Genomic DNA, 12016 nt, shown 5'->3' with positions numbered 1-12016 from the left:
GCGTTTATCATGTATACGTATGCGTGATGTACAACAAGGCATTTGTTCGAATCTTTCGGGTTTTTCTTTGAAGAATCAGCCGAAAAAAATATAAAGTATTAAAGCTGAATTGACGATCAACTTGAAAACTAAAAGGTAAGAACCAGCAATGTACGCAAAATGGTTCAATCCAACACAGAAGTGGACTTTCTAATATGGCGCAACATCCGCTATGAAGAAAACAGTCATCCTTTTTTCTGCTGTTATCGGAGTCCTATAACTGTTCAACGGCTACATGCTGGAATGTACTTTGAATTTAAGTCAAGCCTACTTTCGGCTGCTTGGAAAAATCGCTTTTGATAAGGTGTCGGAAACAAGTCGCGTGACAATTATAAGTACAAACATTATCCGCCTGACAGAAATAGCAACGATCAATTAGTATGAATCAAGATGGACGCTTAAATACCGTGATAGTGATCGGAATGGATACCATTAAGGCATCGATTTCAAAACTTTGTTTTTAAGCATGTAACCTTATATATATATATATATATGTCTGAATTTATCAAAACCAGGTCAAGGAAATTTTCACCGTTTAAAGCGATTAAATCTCCAAACTCCATGATATAAAAACTAAAGGGAATGTCAGTCTTTTCTTCTCTTCTCCTCTCTCTTCTCTACCTTTCAGCGCTGTATTTCTTTTTTTTTTTTCCCCTTTCTTGTGGCGTTGTAAGCCAATTCGCGCAGTAACGTACTTGTTCAAGAATACTGACGTCACTTTTCTTTGACCCGGTTTTGATAAATTCAGACATATATATATATATATATATATATTTAGTTGGATTTTGAGCCTTTCGCGTGAGAACCTTTTGTAATTGGAATAAACCTTTGTTTTTATCTTTAACTGTGAAATCGTGAAGTTCAGCGCAAGCATTCACGACAAAGGTTTCTGAATTGACAAGGGAATCAAGAGTTTCGTATATCGTGTTGTGAATGTCACAACTTTTATCGAGCGACAAAAGTAGCTTTAGTTGTAGTTCAAATTTTAGGGGTGAGGAGTCTAAATGTTTCTTTATGTTAGATGCACGCTTTTTAATTTTCAATATCTTTACAAGCAATAAATAGACGTGAAAAGCGGTCTATTTTCAAGAAAATTAAACTCAGAAAAGAGTCACGAGACACTAAGCCCAGAGGGCTTTTGATTTATTGTGCAATGTACGTCACTACATTGTTTGCTGCGGAATTTCTTGTTGTGTGACACCGTTGCATCCTAAAAAAATTCACAAGTTCAAGTCGAATATATTACCTAGCGGAAATAACACATTGTTCGTGGTGACAACACGCAAGCTTATTCCCGGGCTTATAACATTCAAAATGAGCTTACAATAATTTCCAGGGCATAAAGCCTAACAATTCCACGAGTAACAAAATATGGTAATATCAAAGGTTCGAGAAAACAAGTTTTGATCCTTATTCAACCACTCTTTAGATGAAAAAACTGACAGTTTTTTAGCGAAACGAATAACTTTGTAATGCACGACATAATTCACGCTTTTGTTTATTACTCGTCGTAAAATGTATGCAATTTTTCACTTGTTTTCACGACGTTCAGTCGCTGATTAAGATAAGAAACTCTTCGTCCCTGAATGATACGCCTATTATGCTTTCCATGTCATTTTTGGTATCGTTTCAATTTCAGGTACATGTTTTAGCTATTTCTTCAAGCAACAGATGTTTGTTGTGATCACAATGCGACGGCTGTTTTTATACTTTTCGGCACTGACTTCCGTTGCTCCTTAACGAGCGTCCTGGCAATTCTTTGCGAGCATTTGGGCAATCCTTTGCGAGCCGCTTTGATATACAAGACGAAGGACTTTATTGAAAGTCTACAACGATCCCAGAAATTGCATTTTTCTTATTCATTTTAATTTTTATTTCCCTTGACTACAAAACGAACCTCCAATACATCACAAACCTACAGTATGATAAGATAAATACATTAAATCATTATGAACTTCGTCATTTAGCAACAGAAAGGCCCAGGATTGATTTCCACACCTAGTCGATACTGAAGATTGTGTGACATTTCCGTATTGAAATGTTCTGAAATGTAATGAAATCAACACCGCTTACTAGAATCACTTACATGTATTTATGCATTCTTATCAAACAAAACATTTTAGATCAGCTAAATCAGCAATAGGGTAGAAGTTCTGTCTGAACTCTGGCTTCTCGTACAAATAGGAATACGGATACCGTCACTGTGTTATTTTTAATGGCTTGAGATAAATACCCGAATAAATATTATCAAAAGCAGTAAAAGGAAGATGGCGAGTCGCGAAGGGAAAAGAAAAGAAAATTAATTTAAAGTTAAATATTATCGACAACAATGCACGTCAAAGCAAACAATGATTTCAGATAGCTCACCTTTGCAATCTAATCAAGATACTGCTGCCATCTGTCTCCCTTTTGGAAAGGTTTTAAAAGTTATTACACTAACCGGCCTTCACTCGTCAAATTCAACATCAGTCAACTTAGTCTGCCATCACGTATCAGGGTCTTAAAGGGGGGGTCCCTGGAGCCCTGGAGCCCTGAAATTTCTGCTTTGGAGCCCGGAGCCCGATCATTTTACTGACTGGAGCCCTGATCCTTTTTTGGCTGTGGAGCCCGGAACCCATAGAAATTTTCTGCGGATCCCAGAGCCCAGCGTTTTGAAATTTGATCATTCGCGATCCCAGATTGCGGTTCTTGCATTTTGTTTGTTTGTAATTGAACCATTCGTCCTGTGTATTACACAAGAAGATTCCCCCATTCGGAAACTGTGGTCCCTTTGTGTGTCTATGAATTGCGATCGTAGTACTAAATTCCATTACGCCAAAAATTGTAGCCACCTTTTGGAAACCATGATTTAAGGTCAGATACTTCTTGAATTCCGCGATTGATAGCCGTTCGCTCACGTTTTAACATTACACTCCAACAATGGCAGGCCTTGTCTGCCCCCAGTTTATATAAACAGACGGTTGCATCAAGCAGATCAGCTTCTTTTAACCCGCTTGATGCACTCATCTCGGATTTAAACAAAACAACAGCAAGCCGAACTTCATCTTAGCTTTGACCAAAGATCAACGCCACGTGAAAGATGTCAAGATGATACCTCGGTCACATAGAGCATAGAAATCTGATACGTTCCATGGCCTTAGTGATATTCAAGTTTAGTAAATATTTAATCCACTTTTAATAGTTGGAGACATGAGAACAGGCTTCTTGGGTTTAAAAAACCTATGAAAACTGGTCGGAATTGCGGACGTTTTAATTTGCGGACTCGATTTTGCGGTGCAAAATAATTTTTAGTGCATGCATAGTGGAGCCCGGAGCCCGAAAGCAGATGACATGGAGCCCTGGAGCCCTGACAGTTTCGTCTTGGAGCCCTGGAGCCCTGCATTTTTTAGCCCGGAGCCCTGGAGCCCTAAACCCCTTTGAGACCCTGACGTATGCCGACCTCGAATACACGTACAACGGTAAAAAAGTTCTTTAAGCGAGCTCACAATTATCCAGTACATCATTCTCCCCTGACCCCAAGACTCCGTTTAACTGTACGTTAGAAATCAAACGCGTTTTGACGATGGATGCAGAAATGATAAAGATGTAGAAAAAAGCGGTTGAACAACCGTTAAAAGTAGCTTTGAAACATCAATTACCGACTAACGGTGTTTGCTTCTTTATCAGTTTTTGCGTTCAAAAAAGCTCAGACCAGATATTACAAATGTAAAGATAAAAAAAAAATGTAAACACGATTAATTACAAGCCGCATGGTTCTCGTTTTTTGTAATTAAATGTCTAACCCCCTTTGCGTGAGATGCCACAAACATCACGGCGCCGATGCGAGTTAATATAAATGTGAGTACAATTATCCGTTGTCAATATCTTTTAATTATTCCCTAAATATATTGTGATAATAAAAATACAAAGCACTGTGAGAGAAGGCGTGCGGACAGCCAGTTCAAATTAAAAAAATTATTAGTTTTTTTTAGGCTTGAGGGGTTTTCCTAGGGGTTGAGCTAATAAATTTGTCTTTGTGAATCTTTGTTTGGACATTTTTTTTTGAAGTTTGTTTATTTTTAAACAATTTGCAAATGGATGTGTTCATAATCAGCAGGGCATTCAAGGGCTTTCAACCCCACAGTAGAAACAAAATAGCAAAATTCGTCTTCAAATATTCTTGAATTTTTTTCGCGTGGGTTTTATTATCTTTATTTTCGTGTTTAGTTAAAGTTTTCGGAAAATTAGACCCCGCGAAAATTATGATTTTCGCAAATTCCAAATTAAAGTATCTTCTTCAAATTCAAAATTAAAGTATTGTTGTTGTTGTCGAAATGGCGAACGATTTTCCTAAAACACTTCCTTAAACAGCCGATGTTCCTAAAACACTTTCTTAAACAGCCGATGTTCTTAAAACACTTTCTTAAACAGCCGATGTTCCTAAAACACTTTCTGAAACAGCCGATGTTCCTAAAACACTTTCTTAAACAGCCGATGTTCCTAAAACACTTTCTTAAACAGCCGATGTTCCTAAAACACTTTCTTAAACAGCCGATGTTCCTAAAACACTTTCTGAAACAGCCGATGTTCCTAAAACACTTTCGTTACTGAAACGAAAACGTCGCCTATATTCCTTCTATTTCTCTCAGAACACGCTGATGTTGTCTGATCCTCGTGGGTGTTATATTCATTTGTATTTTATTTTTAGACCTCGCGCGCTTCGCTATTGCTTCCATCTTGGTTTCATTTATCGTACAACTGAAATTTGACTTTGATGATCATAATTATCAATTGGTAGAACACGTTCAGAGTTTGAAGCTATAGATCTTAAACAAAATGGTAAACTGTCAAATAAAAAAAATGATTTAAATTCAAATCGCATTTAAAAACAACAACCGTCAATTATTTAGCCACTTTCTGTCCAAATGCGATGTTTTGATCGGTTAACTGTCAAAGCCACACTTAATAAGATCCTCTTCCTTTAGTTAAAATAAGTTATTTTAAGATGCAACTGATCTTTTACAAGAACACACTACCACTAACCGTTCTGATGGTGCTACGTATATTTGAATCAAGTTTGATTCCAAGTTGTCTTTTTTAAGGTCACCAAGTTATTCCTACCATATTCATAAAAATCGTTTGGCAAATATTCAGTATGTCATACCATCTTGGGAATTTTTATTATTCTTCTTCGTAAACTCCTTGCGGTTTACTGTGGACGTTTTTTACCAAAGACGTTTTGTTTAAGATACTTCTGTTTTGGACTAAAAAATGCAGTAGCCTTTTTTAGTACAGGCTGTCTTTATGAAAAACACCCACTCAAAGTTGCGTCAAAAAAAATTTGCCTGAAACTCTGGCAACTGAGAGACTTTACCGATCAGTAGTGGTCATTATATCCTTGATTTCGCATTTCCAGATAAATCGAGGGAAAATTGGCTACTTTCTAAGAAAACTAAAAATGTTTATGAACAAATTGATATAAAAATTGTCGGTGTTCGATGCGAATGAAATATTTGACAGCGGCTCGAAAAATACCTATTTTTCTAATTTTCCAGACGTTGCGGCGGGCCCGAACCGAAGGGGCAAAATATTTAACGGCTCCTAACGCGTCCAGAAAATCATTTTGAATTAAACCAAATCGGTTTTAGCTCTAGCCTCGATAAAGTCTTTCCGTTGCCAGAGTTTCAGGCAAAATTATTTTTTACGCGAATTTGAGTGGGTGTTTTTCAGAAAGACGGCCACTTAAACCCCCCAAGAAGATTTTGCTGAACAGGCAGATCAAACGAGGAGCTCGATTGTCTCAAATAAACAGAGCGAAGTAGCGCAACTGATTTAAAATGTTGAATAGATTGCATTCACTGGAACATTCCTTTAATTTTATTCGTAAAAACTAGAAGGAGCCTTCTAACATTGAACAAATATGGCATTGTTTTCTGTCTTGCGCGCTTTTCATCACAAGGGTTTAAATCTTTTCACAGAAAGCGGAAGGTTGTGCGTTTTTAAAGCTGCCTCGTAAAGGAAACTAGTTTAGCGAGATCGGTAAGAAGAGTTGAGTCGACGTGATTGTATCAATTGTATTGATGGCTCTCTATATAATGAAAGCTTCGAAAATGTCTGACCTGAAGTAAATCAAAGTTCTAGCAGTATCTGAGAATGGAACCCCGATAAACGAACAAAGCTTGTGAAATTGGCCATTTCTGCGTCAAGTTTAATTGTCGCCTTTGAAATAACGCGCAATGGCTATCGAAACAAATACTGCATCTGAACAGTTAAACAGTCAAATCAGACAGCAGTAAGAATTGTGCATCGTTTTATTGTCCTCTTAGAAAATAAAATGCTCTAGATCCACAACGAGAAAGACTACCCGATTAAAAAAATGCTTTTTATAGGGACTATGTTAGGGGGATTTCGCAGATTTTTAGTCTAAACTGTTCCGAAATTAGTGGTAGGCAACTTAACCCTAAACAAACATTATCATTGAACATCTAAAGAAAAATGTAACCTTAATTTGCGGATAGAAATCAAGCTACAGCTATAAATATCGATATTTCGAAGACGCACGGAAAACTTGAAAAGTTTGCCTAACTTTTTCAAATTGCAATCCGTTTCCATTCGAGCCAACCGCAGCCAAATATGCTCGTTAACAGTTTCAGTGCTCTAATATAGCAATTTTTAATAAAAATGGACAATTATTTTTAGGTTTTTTACGACACAAATATAAATTTTGGTAGTTTAAAAATCTGGTAAAATCCGTAACATAGTCCCTTTAGGACAGAGTGAAAACGCTGCGAAATTGATGCATGGAAATTAAACAATTATTTCAGTACTCACCTTTTCGGTAAAAAGCAGACGGAGATCAGTGATTAGCTGAACGCTTAGGGACGGACCATTAGAAAAGTGATGGAGGGGGGGGGGGGGGTTGGGGAATTTTCGACTTGCACGATTTTTTTTTCTGTCCATTTCTTGTGTAGGAATTTTTTTTTCGGGTGAAACCCTCTGCTCGAATTTTTTTTTTAGACAAATGTTTTTTTTTAGATAAATGCCATGTATTGTTACTTTATACCATGTTTTTGACCAATGCTGCTTTTTTGATTATTTGCTTAATAGTTTAAATATTTTAAAAATGCTGTTGTTCATTGATTTCATCCTTTAGGGACTTTTTTAAAGTAAAGCCAGTGAGCAGCACGTCTGTGAACTACTTGAGTTGTAGAACTTTTTTATTTTCTCCTACGCGTTTCGTGTGACTAGCGCACACTTCTTCAGGGAGTTTAACAATACAATCAAGTATACCTGTATATATACCTATATGTGTCATAAAAACTGGAAAGTCGACTTTGCCGATATTTCGCAAAAAACAACACCTGTATATCGTACCATTCATGTTTGCAATCTGTTTGAGAAATGAGTTAACTGGGAAGCAATCTACGCAGGCTGGAGAGAGACGAGCTTAACGAATGTTATGATTACAATCCATCTAGGGGGGTCTGGAGGCATGCTCCCCCAGAAAATTTTGAAAAATCTCGGCTCGGAAATGCTATTTTTAGCGTTCTCGACCATATATTTCGTCGAATAATTGACCTCATCAAGTGTTAAATGATGACAGGTATTTTCAGTGCTTATAATAGGACCTTTCCTTCTGCACGAATTTTTTTCTTTGCCTTCCCCTTTGCACGAATTTTTTTTCTTGCCATTTTGGCTTGCATGATTTTTTTGTTTTTTCCCCACCCCCCCCCCCCCCCCCCCCCCATCACTTTTCTAATGGTCCATCCCTTAGAACTCACCGCACTCTTATAATTTGAACTGTACATCGCGGTGTATACATTGTTCCACCACTGGGAGTTGTATGCTTTTAATAAATGGGTCATATTTCTGCGATAGAAAAACGTTTTCGTGGCAACAGACCTAAATATATTTTAAAATGTTTTCTTACCGGAATGGTAAACAAACTAAACTACACGCTGTGTGGGTCTCGTTTTCGTTAATTAATCCCTTTTCTCTTGGCGCGAGGGAATGTAAATATCACAGAGACAGATCAGAATTGATATTTTGGGGTCAGACTAAATGGCGTGGGTGGGTGGGTCGTGGGTCGTGGGTCGTGGGTCGTGGGTCGTGGGTCGTGGGTCGTGGGTCGTGGGTCGTGGGTCGTGGGTCGTGCGTTTTGGGCCAAGGCAAGTTCGCCCCTGATGCAAAGGAGCATTCTCACCGATTTGTTATTTTTGGATACCGTTTTTCTTATTAACAAAAACATGTTTTTCTTTCATGTCGGGCCCACCGTTTCGCATTTTTTCTTCATGTCTGCCGGACAGTTTTACGGAAGTGGGCCGAAAATTGCAAGTATTTGCTTGACCTTGGCGTGCAGGCTGTTTGCCGACTGAGAATTTTCTGATCGGCAACGTTTTGGTAACAACCAATTTATTGAACGATTTCATGTAGGTAGCTTGGTGGTTCTTCATTCCATATCGACTAAATGATCATGTTATTCATTTATTTGTTTTTCCATTTTTATCAGGGAAGTCACGCTAGCCAATATATTTTATAATTTTTAAAGATTCGTGGCTTTTCTTGGTCATTTCAAGTGAAAAAGTTACAAAAGACTTTAAGGGGTTTCTACAGAACACCTAATGGATTTTTTTTTCCTGTGCATGGCCAACTTTTTATTCCTCTAATTGAAAAAAAAGAGTTTCTTTTCCGTTGATCGCTACTTACCAGTGATCCAATTAGTGGCGTGGGAACGCTCAAGTATGATTGGTTAAAAATAGGTGAAATGTACATGTTTGATGAAAGCATTTGCGGAAGCATTATCAAAACTTGCACTGTCTGGGACTATAGCGAAAGGAATTATTTATATTCTTGAAATGACTTGATAATTGTACGCCGGTTTTAAGTACTAGAGATTTGTTTCACACGACCAAATCGATGTTGCTGTTTCAGAATCCGAACTTGTAGGTTTGTCGTCGACCGCGGTCAAACGACAGAAATATGCCAAAAACAAGACAAGTACTTCAAAGATAAGGTTTTGATTTTCACAATTTAAAGTTTCATACATTACCGGTATCGTGACAATTTACGAAGCTTTTTGGGGCTTTATTAAAAATGTTTGAAAATGGCGATATGTGGACTTCTCTACGCCATTTTTTCAAAGCACTTTGGTTCAGATGTAAAACATTAAAAAGTAAAAACACTCTTATACCTGGAAAAACGGGAATGTTAAGGAAAGCGTGACTCTCGCGTGACTAAGTTATCGTGACGTTATGTTTTAGGTCAAAGTTTAAATGAGTGACAGATGTCAAACGAAAGGTGTCAAGGATTCGCGAGCGGTAGTTGTTGTACACTGTTGTTAACCTGCGATCAGGTAAAAATTGTGCTTATTGAGAAGCCTTTCCACCAACGCAACAGGAAATATGTTTATTTACACTCAGCAGCAATTTTTTGCTCTTACTAACACTGACATTAGATATGAACGAAATTCCCCGAAATAGGAAGAAAAGCTGCCTATAAAGACGTTTGAATGCGGTGAGGGTGCGTCGAGATTTGACCTTACGTTATCAATTGAAGCTTGAGGCTGCAGATGCACTATGGAAGGTTGCGGAAGGGAAATCAAAACTTGCAATGTCAAGCACTGTAGCGAAATGAACGTTTCATTTTGTTGAACTGACTAAAGTTATATTTTAGACCATTATTTTAAAATAAAAATGTTCATATTATTTGTGCATATATCCTGCGAAACCAAGAAACAAGAAACCCAGTGAAAATATTTCGACACTAGTTTGCCACTGATCCACACACTAGTCCCTGATTAAAATTCCGATTTTACACAGATGAAATGGCAGAAATAGAAGTAGCTGATCGGCTTATCAGCCAAACTGAAGGAGCTTGTCCTTGTCGATGCAATCGTTTTAAGGGTGTTCTTGTTTGTTTAAGATTTTTCAGTTTTTCTGCGAACTAGTAGCCTGCGTGGCTAACTGCGTGGCCGGCGTTCAAGGGGAAGGAGAGGGGAAGTTCTAGCGGTAGTCTGATGCAACGTATATTGAAACACCTCCATCCGAGGTCTTTGAATGAGTGAGTTCAAATTTTTGGCCTTGTTAAGCGTCACACATTTTTCGGTAAATTTAAAATCCAGAGATAGCTTGAAACCCGGCTTATACACGCACGACCCACGACCCACGACCCACGACCCACGACCCACGACGCACGCCAATTAGACAATCTCGATATTTTGAAATTTAAAGTTGCAATATAATGTGTTACCAAATTTAGGAAATAAAGTTTATCACACTATCTGCTCATTGTCTGTTATGGGAAGGCCTGCCTATTTTTCAAAAATGTCCGTAAAAAACGGTTCAGCATAAGAACTGAAACTGATATTTCCTAAATACATATTGAAAACTCGTCGTTTTTTTTTTTTTTTTTTTTTTTTTTTTTTTTTTCCCCGAAAAGCCTCCCTGGGGGGAGGACAATAAAATTTGTATTTGTATTTGTATTTGTATTTGTCGTGGGAAAAGGCGCATACAGCGAATTCAAAAGAGAAATTTAGCAAGATTAGGGGTCTCTCTGGGGATTTTTGTAACTCCTTTTGGATATTTTACTTGAAGGTTTTTAATTTTTTTAAACAATTTGTCGCATGGTTCTCGTTTTCTGTTGCAGTGGAATTCTGATTTCTCGACGCCAAACGTCGTTTTCCTTGGATTTGCTTCACTCCCTTCAATTTTGTCCCCGATTTCTCTTAACGAAAAATTGGACTTGCTTCACTCGGTCGAGCACTGCAATTTTACTCCTCCCCTCCCCCCCCCCCCCCGAATTTCCGAACTCCTTATTTCGCAAAACCAATATTCTTTTCCGCTAGCAGGTCAAAAAATCGAGATTCTGCATGTATTGGCAGTTTTAGCGTGAGAGAACTCAGTTAAATTAAACTAGAACGCTTCAAACGAATCACGAATGAAACATGTTTCATTGCGAAAAGTGTTCACATCAGGCAGTGCATTGCGCGAATCATGATTGAAACATGATTAGTCTGATCATGATTGAAACTACCTCACGAGGTAGTTTCAATCATGATCAGACTAAACAAGTTAAAAATGGCGGACATGCGGTGAGGAGGCGAGCGCCCAAAAGCTTCAAATTTGGGCTTTCCATGCGACCAACTGTTTATTTTAAATACTGATGGGCTAATAAAGCGATCCAATATGAATTATCGGTGATGGATAGGAAGCAGAATATTTGGCAGAATATCGCCACGAAAGTTTACGACGGCGGCTACAAGCGCGCAGCATTACAGCATTGCAATGGAAAAACAAATTTCACAAAATAAAAATCTTCTGTTACCGACTGATAGCGAAAATTCTGACAATACTGTCTTCTTGCTAAACGCTTGAAAGCCCTGCTTCATCGAAGGGCTTGAAAGTAGACAGAAAGACAAAGATTTAAGATACAGCACAACTGAAGTCAGGATTTTAGACAGGTTCAACAAACATTGAAGACTATGAATTTGGATTACAAGAAGCTGAAATTGACCGTTACATTTATCATGCCAACATCTTTCATTCATTAATTTTCGTCCGTTATGGCTTCAAAGAATTATCACCGTACATGATGAAGTTTGTAGATGTTGTCCCAAAACATCTGCGTAGCACCCCATTCAAGTCACTCATGCGGTAGCAACTGAGGGTGGAGAACGAACGCACTACATGCATATGTGTTTTTATTATCAGGTGTGTTACGCTAAGAGATTAATTGAATGTCTATGTTTAGAGTTACTAACTATAAACATTCAATTAATATTGTACAGTGGAACCTCAATTAAATGAACCTCTATATAGCGAAGTCCTCAATTTAATGAAACATATTCTTTGCCCCAGTAATAGTAAAATATATGGAAAAGAACCTTGTCATATTTTTCCACTCCCTTGACCCTTCATTATATTGAGGTTCCACTGTATACTGTTACAGGGTTGCAAATAATTTTGTTCACTTGAAATGACATATGTCCTACGAAGAGACC

The 12016-nt window shown here is 37.8% G+C and overlaps 1 pseudogene across 1 annotated transcript in view; it reads left to right on the top strand.

Moving 5' to 3' along the window:
• The first annotated feature begins 9841 nt into the window (after positions 1-9841).
• LOC144664233 (uncharacterized) overlaps positions 9842-12016 on the top strand; it is a 38349-nt pseudogene continuing 36174 nt past the window's right edge. Inside the window, exons 1-2 of the transcript XR_013572761.1 lie at positions 9842-9928; positions 10521-10610. The product of XR_013572761.1 is annotated as an uncharacterized LOC144664233 (transcript). The remainder of the gene's footprint in view (positions 9929-10520; positions 10611-12016) is intronic.

The sequence above is a fragment of the Oculina patagonica genome, chromosome 8 (genome assembly GCF_052425735.1).
Source record: "Oculina patagonica isolate OP01 chromosome 8, crgOcupat, whole genome shotgun sequence".
Taxonomy (NCBI): Eukaryota; Metazoa; Cnidaria; class Anthozoa; order Scleractinia; family Oculinidae; genus Oculina; species Oculina patagonica.
This window is presented reverse-complemented; position numbering and strand designations above follow the sequence as displayed.